Raw genomic sequence first — 12,261 nt, forward strand, 5'->3', positions numbered from 1 at the left:
GCTGTTTGCCAAATACAGACTGAGGCGCAAACAGAGTCCACAAGCATGTTTAGGAGTAGAAATGTATGCACACCACATACATTTTCTCCAAATACTCTACATATGCCCAGAGAAAACTTTTATTGCTCAGACAGAGGTTGCTTTTACATAGCTTGTGAGACTCGGAGTGCTCAATTTTGTTTCAACTTTCAAAGTATTAGTTTTGTCTCAGATATTTATCCTAAACACAAATAAGCCAATTGTTGACATGCAATAAGAGTATATAGACCTATAACATTATTCATATTTTGGAATAGAGTTCATGTTCATTAATCTCACTTCTGATTTTATACTTTGGTATCTTTGAAAATCTGAGCACAGTTTGAGACAATGTTGAGATTTCCTCTGAAACTCTAGAGGAGACATATGAGATTACTTGGGGAATAATGGAATATTCCAGGTTCAATACAAGTTAAGCTCAATCAACAGCATGTCTGGCATATTGTTGATTATCACAAAAATGTATTTCAACCTGTCCCTCGGTTTTGTTTTGTTTTGTTTTTTTAAGCAAAAATCTGGGTTACAGTGAGGCACTTTTTTTTTTTTTTTTTACAATGGAAGTGAATATTAGGTCAATTGTAAATGTTAATATACTCTTTGTTACAAAAGTATAGCCACAAGCCAATAACAATATACACGTTAATGTGATTTTAGAGTAATAAAATCACTTACTAACCTTTTCTATGTAAAGTTATATAAGATATTACAACTTTGTTGTCATGACGCCATAACACTATAAACCACACATATTTATGGCTTCTTATTTTTTATTTTTATTTTTTTTTCTTAGCAAATTATATGCTTGGGTTAAGACACAATTGACAGGGTAATACACGTTGCCATAGAAGCAAAGTGCCACTTTCGCTTTAATCTGAAAGTCATTAAGGGTGTTGCCTCCAAGCTAATTAGAGAGTTAAAACAATTGGCAGTTTTTCAGTTGGAAGTGAGAGAGAAAGTCAGCCGCGATGACACAGGACCTCTGCTCATTTAGGCAATTAGCATCTTCATTCCAATCCAATCCCACTGCCACAGGCCTTTCCTCAGTACTCAAGCCACTCTGGGTCTCTGCTGGATGTTAGATTTTAAAGACTGAGGTCACAATTATTTTTATGAAGGGACCATCCAGCCACTGTTTGCACGGCAATTTATGTCATGAAAATCTCTGTTTGTCGAAGTACAAACTAATGCTTTATTTGGATGCCTGTGTGTGGGCAATGTGGATGTTTTTTTAGGCTGTGTTGAGTGGGTCAGTAAAGAATGTCTCTCTGCCCTGTTCACTGCAGTGAGCATGTGATCTTTATACATTGCTGAAGTCCCCCTCTCTGCTCTGAGTACTGTGTGATTCAGCTTTTTAAAATGGGAACCTACATGCAATGAATGCATGTGCAGTTTGTGTAGATAATACCAGAAAGCTTGAGTAGGAGTTTTTAGCTTAGTTATAAAGCTTTGTTCACACTGCATAAATCAGATTTTTTAGACTGACTGTTCAAACTGTAGGGTATCTGTGGAAAGATCTGATTTGTTTCTGTTCAGACTGCAGTCGCTTTTGTTAGCATGTCCAAATTAGTTGTCATAGTAACAATGCAAAATTACATACGTTCACTTTGCTTTGTTTTTCATGAGGGCAGTATCCACATATTAACACATTCTTCACAGACAATGGCTTAAAAAAAATGGGAGAGGTGGCATATGCATTGTTTATTGCTGCTAGGGTTTACAACTGTCCCATTTTAGCCGGGAGGTCCCTTATTTTATCCCATTCGGTATGCCTGTTGTCCTGTATTTTAGAGGGCAGCGAAGCGTATTTAAGGCTTTGTTTCCCATATTAAAGAATAAAAGGGTCGGACAGACATTCAGTACCTTATCGTGTTGTGGTGGCTCAGAGTCGGTGTGTGTTACCACACCTTAGTGCATCTCTTTGGGTGAGTAAAGCCAATGTCTGGATTATTTTAAAAGAGGTTTGCACTTTGTTGGCTGTGAAAGTTCATATACGCATGCGTCTTCCAATCAATCTTTCTGTAGCCTCTGTTAATAAGATACTCTCTGACTTACTGACTCGTTCTAGCGTTCGTCAGGATGTGTGGTGGCAGCAGGGGCCTTCAGAGCCCCTCAGTCCCATAGATTAGCAGAGACATGCTGCTCTTTTCAATCAATCCCCGTGAAGGCACTAAATCAAGGCTTAAGGTGCAGTGTAGCACTCCATTCTGCCACCCTGTTTTTTCATCTCATCACCGTGCAAACAGTACGCAGGGCTCCTGCTATGCACTGATTATCGACTGCGAGTTTAATCATTGCTGGTGACCTCACTCATCAATACCATATAAAAAAAAAAGCTCTGTCACCAGCTTCGCCTCTCCACTGCATCCAGCGCAGAGCTCTCGCTCTCCCTCACCCATTTCAATTGCAGACCCCATTACCGCCTGACCGACCTCTTCTCAGTCTAGCCCTGTTTATTGTTTGGCTACATCTCCCGCTTGCCTACGCAGCTCAGATTTGAAATGATACTCCTGGTTTTCTCTTGTTTTTTTGCTAGAAATACAGAAGTTCTACAGTGTGTGCATGAGTTCAAGAAAATAAAAGTCGAGTGTGTGTATTTGAAGCATAAGAGATGTGATTGCATTTGCAACACAGATGTCAAGCGGCGCCAGTTATTTTCTATTTATCACTCTACTCCAGGTCCATCTGACCTATTTTATTAGCATACGTGAAAGATAAGATGTACATGCATGCTAGAGGAGGGGGAAAAATATGTATTTCTTTTTGCCATTAACAATTTTATTGATTCCAAAATTAAAATTAACACATACAACACATGAAAACTCGGAATCAACTTTTATCCATATATGCCCCCCCCACCCTCCCATCACCCAACATACATCCCAGTGGTCAGACATTAAATAGCAACAGACACACATATAAACATGCAGTTAAAAGAAAATACTCTATGACATAAAAAGACATAAAGAAATTAACCAACCAAAAAAAAAAAAAAAGAACAAAGATTCCACATATTAATTACAGAAATTACCCAGTTGTCCCTCTCCACTACTCCTCCCCCACTACCCCCAAGGAAGGCCAAATAAGTGCCCCACTTCCTGCCATAATCACCCAACCTGCCCAGTAGTCTATATGATAGCTCTTCAAAAGCCGCCACTATGCCCAACTCGGTGCACCACTCATGAAATGAGGGTGCACCCGGCGACTTCCATCCCCTGAGTATCACCTGCCTGCCGATCATCACGCAGGTAAGGACCCAGTTTCTTATGTGTTTATTTATAATATTAATACCCGCCCCATCACCCAAAATACAAAGTCTGGGGCAGAATAAAATCTGAGTGTCCAAGACCTCGCAGACAAATCTCTGAACCCCAGACCAAAACTCCTGAATCTCAACACAGCACCAAAAAACATGGGCCATGTCCCCATCCTCCAACCTGCATCGCCAGCAAGTAGGTGTGTCTTTAAGGCCAAGCCTGTACATTCTAGAGTGGGTCCAATAAAGACGATGCAGAATCTTAAATTGAATGAGGTGCACCCTTGCATCCCTAGACATAGACTTGACATTTTTAAAAATCATACCCCATTCTCTATCTTCTAGTTCTAAATTCAGGTCTCTCTCCCATAACTTCTTAAGAGATGTTAGAACCCCATCCCCTAGACTCTGAATTAGCCAGGTATAGTACGCTGAAGCTTCATGACCTTTTCTAAAAGCAGCAAGCACCATCTCAAGAGTGTCTGCCGCTTTAGGGGGCTGCGTACTACACCCAAAGGTGGTACAGAGTAGATGGCGCAGCTGTAAATACCTGAAAAATTGAGATCTGGGAATCCCAAACTGCTGTATAATATTTTCAAAGGATCTCAATGCTCCATTTTCATACAGGTCACCCAGTGTAGTAACACCCTTCTCAATCCATTCTGTCCAGCAGAAAGGGGACTTGTTAATGCACAATTTCGGGTTTAACCAAATACTTGCGGCAACGTTCAGATAAATGTCAGAGTTGAACACGCGAGAAACCTTTGTCCACACTAAATGCATGTGTGAGATGACGGGATGTGTCTTTACTTCTCTGGACAGCTTGGTGGAAAGACTTTGCAATGGCAAGATAGGGGCAAGGAACTCCTGTTCAATAAAGAGCCAGGGAGGGGCTCTCTCAGGTGGAAGTGACCAATGTGCCAAATGTCTGAGACCAAAAGCATAATAGTAATACAAAATCTTGGGGAGACCTAACCCACCTTTGTCGACTGGCCTGTGTAACTTGTTAAAATGCATCCGAGGACATTTACCATTCCAAATAAAGGATTTAGCAATACTATCAAATTGTTTAAAATAAAACAGGGGAACTTCAATGGGGAGAGACTGTAGTAGGTAGTTGAATTTTGGAATACAATTCATTTTAATAACATTAACCTTCCCAATCATAGATAAATGTAATGAAGCCCACCTGCCCACATCGACCAAAAACCTTTTTATTAAGGGGTCAAAATTAACTCTAACTAAATCAGACAAATTTGCTGGAAATAAAATGCCCAAATACTTAATGCCCTGTTTGGGCCACTGGAAGACGCCCAGCTGGAAAGCCGTTACTGGGCAGTACACTGTTAGAGCTAAAGCTTCGGATTTAAACCAGTTGACTCTGTTTCCCGAAAATTTAGAAAAGGAACTGATAATTCAGTGGAGGCAAGGCATAGATCTAGTGGGGTCGGAGACGAATAATAAAATATCATCTGCATAAAGTAAAAGATTATGCGCCATACCTCCTGCCATCACCCCTGGAAAATCATCTTCCCTTCTTATCATGGCTGCTAATGGTTCCAGTGCAAGACAGAACAATAATGGGGAAAGAGGGCAAATCGAGTAAAATAATCTTAAATTAATCCATTTGTTTGTACCACTGCTACAGAGTGTCAATAAAGTAACTTAATCTATCCAATAAAAGTATTTCCGAACCCAGACATTTCCAAAATCTTAAAAAGATTATCCCATTCTACCATATCAAATGCTTTTTCGGTGTCAAGTGAGATGGCAGTGACCGGAGTCTGATCATTCGCCACTGACCACATGATATTAATGAGACGCCTAATGTTATCAGAAGAGCTATGGCCCCGAATAAACCCCACCTGATCTATATGTATATAGAGATGTCATAACTTAATCGGTTAGCCAGAATTTTTGCCAAAATTTTAACATCTAGCTGGATCAGGGAAATTGGACAGTAACTTTTACACTCACTTGGATCTTTGTCCTTTTTAAGAATCAGACTGATCTGGGCTTGTGTCATGGTTGGGGGAAGTTTTCCATTCTTTAATGATTCTGTATAAACTTCTACAAAAGTGGAGCCAATTCTGTAGCATAAGATCTAAAAAATTCAGCGGCAAAGCCATATGGCCCGGGAGCCTTGCCTGTAGGTAAGGATTTAATTACCTCATCAAGCTCCTCCGAGGTTATCTCAGAATCAAGAGAATTGTTTTGCTCAGTCATCAATTTAGGAAGTTCTAATGGTTCCACAAAGTTTCTAATATCTTCATCAGTAGACGAAGACAAGGAGCTATAAAGATCAATATAGAATTCTTTAATGGTAGAAAAAGAATCTCTGCTTTATATATTTAGCCAAAAGCTTCCCTGCTTTGTCCCCTGACTCAAAGTATGACTGTCTTGCCCTGAATAACCAAAACTCCACTTTCTGTGACACAATTGTATTATATTTGTATTTCAATCGGGTCAATTCTCTGAGGCCATCAGATGACATTTGGTGCTTCAGCTCTGCCTCAGCATTTTTAATATTCCCTTCTAACTCCACGAGTTCTCGTGCTTTAGATATTTTGATGAATGAGGCATACTGTATGATCCTACCCCTAAGAACCTCCTTAAGTGCGTCCCAATTATATATATTATATTTATATAAAAAAATTTAATAATAATAATCTTTTCTAGAATGAATCTTATGGACTGATGAAGAAATGTATAGTCCCTACCAGATGGGTTCAAATGTCTCCAAAAATCTGTAAGACCAACATTTTTATACATCCTGTGAAGTGTCACTGTTGCTCTAGGGGGCTTGCACGCTTTTGCTTCACTATGATCAAGGACTGAATCCATCAATAGATTAAAGTCTCCTCCCAATATTATATCATGAGGGGTGCCAGTGACTTGCAACATCCCCTCAAGATCTATAAAAAAGCCCTGATCATCAGTGTTAGGTGCATAAATATTAGCCAAAATCAATCTTTGCCCCTGAGTTTCTGCTAAAACAATAATGACTCTTCCTATTTTATCTTTAATCTGTTTGAGATATTTGAAATGTAGATGTTTATTTATCAGTATAATGACCCCCCTACTCTTACTTGAGCCAGCACTAAAGAAAACATGTCCACCCCATATCTTCCCAAATTTTTCAGCTTCCTGTGGGGAAAGATGTGTTTCTTGAAGAAAGACTATATCATATTTCTTACACTTAAGAAAATAAATAACTTTCCTTAACCCATTTACATTCCATGTGGAGAGAGACAATCCACATTTGACCTTTTGATATAGTAAAAAAAAATACATTGTGTCTCAAAAACAAAATTATACAGACTTCATTCCCCATTAGTGAAACAATCAAACCCCGAACTCCCCCTCCGAACAAAACAAACAGAAAAAAGAAAAAATGTGCACGTTATCCCTGCGCGCGAAAGCGCCAACCGGCAACAATCCCCTTAAACTCAAAAGGTCCATGAACGCCCACGAGCCCCCACGACAATTTTGCCATCGGATTGCTCAAATTACATAACAGAAATACTTTGTAAAATAAACCCCAGCCAATAGGAAGAATGAACACAAAGAATGTGTAGATTAATTCACAGAACTGTCTCAAAGGTGTGATTTTCCACAAGACAAATTCCAGCTGATATAAAACCGTTCAGATTCCTCGGACAGACAAACGAATGTTCAGTGAGCCAGCTGTTATGAGTTCAGCGGATGATGTAATCATTCCAATGTCCCGTAAAAATACTCAACAAAACAAATTCCAGCCAGCAGGAGGAATAAGCACGAAGAACGAACAGATTCATCCACAGCTGTTCCAAAGGAGTGTTATTCAATAGAACAAGCTCCAGCCGCTAGGCGGAACCAATACAAAAAGAAACAAAACCAACATCCCGGTTCCCCGGATGGTCTAGTCAATTCACACGGAGGCCACATAAAAGTATATACCATGACTTACTCAATCCGTCAACTTTATAAAAGACATCCTTTGTGTGAGCATGTAGATATTTTGCGGTCATCTGTAGTGTCCACTCTCAAACTGGCTGGGAACTTCAATGCAAAAGTAATCTTCCGTCAATGCAAACGTTTCTTTAAGGAATAGTGTTATTCACAAAACAAAAACCAGCCGCTCGGCGGAGCCAACGCAAAAAGAAAAAAGAAAGCAAAATGACGCCAAGCTTCCTCAAAAGCCAGAATAAGTACAGCGAGTCGACCCACTCACATGAGAAATACCCAATGGTTTACTCATCCATTGATTCTATAAAAGACATTGCCTGATTGGGACATGTAAATACTTTGCGACCGTCCTTCGTTTCTATGATCAGCGAAGAGTTTCTTACATTCCTTGAACTGATCGCATTTCTCTCTTGTCGAACTCGCAAAGTCCGGGAACAATAAAATATTATGGTTCTTCCAAGAAAGCTTCCCTTTGCTCCTCACCTGGCACAACACAAGATCTTTATCGGATGATCTTAGAAATTTGGCCAGGATTGATCGGGGCCTTTCTCCCTCAGCAAATCTGTGAGCTGGGACTCTGTGAGCTCGCTCGATTTCCAGTTTATGGCCTGTTTTGTCGAGCAGACTCAGGAAAAGCTCATCTAGGAATTTCACCATATCTCTGCCCTCCTCATGCTCAGGAATTCCAACAATTCGAACGTTATTTCTGCGGCTTCTATTCTCAAGATCTTCAAGCTTTTCAAGGAGATGTTCCAAATCAACTTTGGTCGCGGGCGGATTAGCGGTTAATTCCCTCTCCGAAGACTCCAGACAATCGATTAGTCTCTCAACATCAGTCACTCTTGTAACTAACTCAGAGAATTTTATTTCCATCGCCGTAATCGATCGACGTATTACAGCGAGATCCTCCAAGTCAGCAAGAACCTTCGTCAGCATCACCGACATGTTGGACAAATGATGCTGGATCTCCTCTCCTGCCCGGCCATCCAAATTGAGTCCGCGGTCTGTAGGCCTTTCGGGGCTTTCATCCTGAACACTTAAGTGTCTTTTAATGTCTCCAGAGCCCGAGGATTTTGACTTCTTTGCCATGTTTTGCCTCAAAGAGCAAATGTGTAACTGGGTGTATCAAATGTTACCAGATTATATCATGAAAAGAATTTTTTTCAAAAAAATTTTAGCAAAGTGCGTAGAGCTCGTCGCTCACACGTCTGCTTCTTGCATGGCATCACGTGACCTCGAAAATCTGTATTTCAAACTATTGCATCATTTTGCCTCATCATAAAGATTGATGAGGCAATCTTTATTGATGAAGGAAGATTCTCCATACAGACTGAGTTTTTGTGTATTGATAAACACGCAGGAAACAAGGTACGCTATTCTCTAATGTCGTTGTTGGTGTAAAGCAGAAAGTTCACCACAGCACCAATGTCCAATAAAGGGGAATGAGAGGTAGCTGCTTAAACTATCATTCAAACAGTTAAATTCCTAAAAAATAAATAAATAAATAAATAAATAATTGAATCCGATTTTTAAAGGTAAATGGAATGGAATATCAGATTGCAAATAACTGCACATAAATCTCTGAGCTGCCAAACACTCTCTGCACTCTGCTTTAGTGTTTTTACATTTCATACACTGTCAATTATGTACATAACTGTTTCAGTTATTGGACCTTTTTTGCAAAGTCCCACCCATTTTAGAGTTTAACCAATCATCACATAGAGAAGCCAGGCTTTAGGGTGGGACAAAAATACATTGATTGAAAGTCCAATGTCCATTAGGCAAACAAATGCAGATTTGATGCAAATATCGCTCATGAAGACTCAAAGAGAAACACACCGTCCAGGACGTGACACAAAATTATTGTTTAGAGCCTCTCGTCCAATCAACATCAATCTTTACTCCCCTAAAATCTAATGGTGCATGTATCTGCCATAGACTGCCATAGCACGGCTTCAATGGGGCTCTATGGGCCGTGCAACCAATGTGTTCTATGGACATATTCATGTAGATAGAAGTGAATTGCATTACTTGAACGAACAGCACAATAGTGATGTGTGATATTTTACACTTTTATTCACTATAACATTGAATTTCACAAATAGTATTATGTAATGTATAAAGATTATTTATACAAATATTAACTCATCATTGCCACATTTCTTATGAAATATTAGGGGAAGCTGTACTTTCCATATAGTCTTAAAACAATCACCACTGATGTAAAAGATTGCAGTATATGTCACAGTTTTTAATTGCAGAACACTAAACATAAAACAAAAAAACAACAACGACACATTATTAGTATCAAGTCATGACTCAGATATCATTATAAATCATATCGCCCAGTGCTTGCTGATTCCCATTCCTAATGCATGCTGGAGGAGGATCATGTTTATGTTTGTGTGTTTAAGAGAGACTAGGGTTAGAGATTGAGAGTGGGCACGTGTGCATTCCATTGCTTTTATGTGCTTGTAAAACAGAAAGGTATCGTCATGAGAGCAATTGAGAGATACATGGAGAAGTGCTCAGGGGCTCCAGGTCCATCCCATAGAACTCTGCACAAGGTATGTCGTGTGGAAAAGTCAAACCTGAGGCATCATTATCCGATCTTTAGTGGCACCCCGTGTCCCAGACTGAGAGGAATTTCCTTTTCTTTTATGATCAGTGAGTTATTTAGAGTTCCTGGCACACTTTTAAAACAAGCTTTGTTTAGAGCTGTGGCATAATGTTTAGTGTATTACGACACAAGTTTGAATCTGGTTCACAACACTTCCAAATCCTACCTTTTTCTCCCCTGTCATTTCCGATCATCTCCTATTCTGTCCTACAAATAAGTGTTGTAATGTAAAAATAAAAAACAATTAAAAATGGTGGATCCCAAAAAAGTATTTTGAAACCTCACTCTTAAAATGTACAGTATGAATGTCATTGTGTATAATACAACATTTCAAAGGATGCAGCATTTATTGTAAATGGATATAGCACAGACACAAGTTTCTAGCACAGCAATTGACAACAAATGTTATTCAGATATTAAAGTGTACAGAAATGTAAAAATAATTTATAGGCACTGTATATCTAGCTTTTGTAATTTTCTTCATTCATTTTGGTATTTTTCATATGTTATTAGCATTTACCTGAGCAACAGCCAACCAGCATTTTCTCTCTTAGCTGCAGAGGCCTATGGCATGATTTAAGATTTAATGAATAAAAAAATCAATCACTGAATTCATAGATCTTCTTTACATAGTTTCTGAAACATGTTAGCATCACGGTGAATAGACTGGGTGTGATCCCATCTGTATTGCTCTCATATTATTTAATTGGATGTCAGAAAAAGATTAGAGAGCTCAACCCATAGTAGAAGATAATTGATTTATAATGCATTAGCTGGGTCGGTTGAAAGCACTTTCCAACAAGCAACCGATCCTAGAGCAGGGTTTATGGGAATGGATGGTGCAGGGGGTTGAATAGGGCCTTTACAGCCATACTGACTGCAGGGGAAAACTCTGGGTAATATATTATCCCCTCTCATACACCTCATACACACATACCCTTGGCACATCAGTCAGTCAGTCAGTCACACCAAACTTAAGAGTGCATGACAGGGAGTGTCTCCTGGCCTAGATGCAAACTGACAATATTAGAGGAATGTCCCTCTTTCATCTCGCTGTTGCATGCATAAACTTTGCACATATCTGAGACAATCAGGGGCTGAGAGGAACATTATTGAAGTGATGAGCCCATATTGTTTGGAGATGGTGCTGCCCAGGATAACAATCAACTCACTGATAGAGAAAAAATAAATGGCTGCCACTGAGAATTCTCACTTACTTTTAAATGAAAGCATTATAATTGAATTAGAAACACAGTGCATGAATCTTCTGTTAAGACTAAGCATTGTAACAATTCATTGCTTTTATTTCTTGTTTGGGAGGAATTGTCTTGCTGATTACTGATTTCTTAGTGATTGAATAGTCTTACCCTTTTTGCCACTTTTCTTGACAGTTATCCATGCTAAAACGAATTTCCATGCTGTTTCAGGCTAGTTTATGCTGGTTATTGCTGGTTTGTTGCTGGTGAATCAGCATACCTATGATCTCTCTGGTGAAGTTGGTTGGCCTAGCACACAACTGTCCCATGCTGTCTACCAGCATCCAGAGCATATGCTGGTAACCAGCAATGATGGTCTTTTCAACACAGATAGTAAATAGAAAGCTGAAAATCATAAAATAATAGAGTAGAATGCAATCGACATGTAATGCAAGTCAGATTCAAAGTTTTGTTGTCCACATGAGCACCACATCTTAACTTTGTTGGAGTTCGACGTGGCAATGCAAAATGTGTGCACGGTTTTGACATCTTTATTTAATCAGACTGATTAATAAAAAAAAAACAAAAAAACAACAACAACAAAAAAACAAAACATTCCATGCTCTTTCTAGATTTGCAAAACTTTTTAAATATTTGAATGTTGCGAGTGTTTGGGTAGATTGGCAGAGTGATAAACTCCCAGAGGAGGACAATTATAAAGTGTATTAGCTAGCTGTGCTATAGGCCTCGTGCAGGCGGGTTAAATAAGTAAACAGATCATGCCTCACATAATTAACCTCCCTGGGACTCTACATGTTCTATAAATGGCTGTTCACTGGGAGAAAACATGGAAGGCTGAAGATCTGGAAAAATATTGAGCTACTCAAACACAAGTTGAGTGAATGCTGGATGTTTTTAATGTGAAATGCCTTCTGACTCCTTGCCGTGATCGTAATGAATTTTTTGATGTGAAATAGTGGAAAGGTGATCATGATTTGACAAGATTTTCACTTGTTTCTCCCAATTGCTCTCTTGATTGTAGAGATGTCAAACCATTTGTTAAGGATGATCATTTAAACACCTAATTACTATCTTTTTATCACCAAATGACTACAGCCCCATAGATTATCTGTGCAAGTGCATTGATGAAATCAACAGTTGGATGTGCTGAAACTTCAGTTAAACAATGACAAGACAGAGGTCAT

At 39.1% G+C, this 12,261-nt stretch overlaps 1 protein-coding gene across 4 annotated transcripts in view; it reads left to right on the forward strand.

Moving 5' to 3' along the window:
• The window catches only part of LOC127429389 (cell adhesion molecule 1-like), a 459,647-nt gene that overhangs the window by 184,472 nt on the left and 262,914 nt on the right, over positions 1-12,261 (forward strand). The gene's annotated exons all lie outside the window — the stretch shown is intronic.

This window comes from Myxocyprinus asiaticus, chromosome 38 (genome assembly GCF_019703515.2).
Source record: "Myxocyprinus asiaticus isolate MX2 ecotype Aquarium Trade chromosome 38, UBuf_Myxa_2, whole genome shotgun sequence".
Lineage (NCBI taxonomy): Eukaryota > Metazoa > Chordata > Actinopteri > Cypriniformes > Catostomidae > Myxocyprinus > Myxocyprinus asiaticus.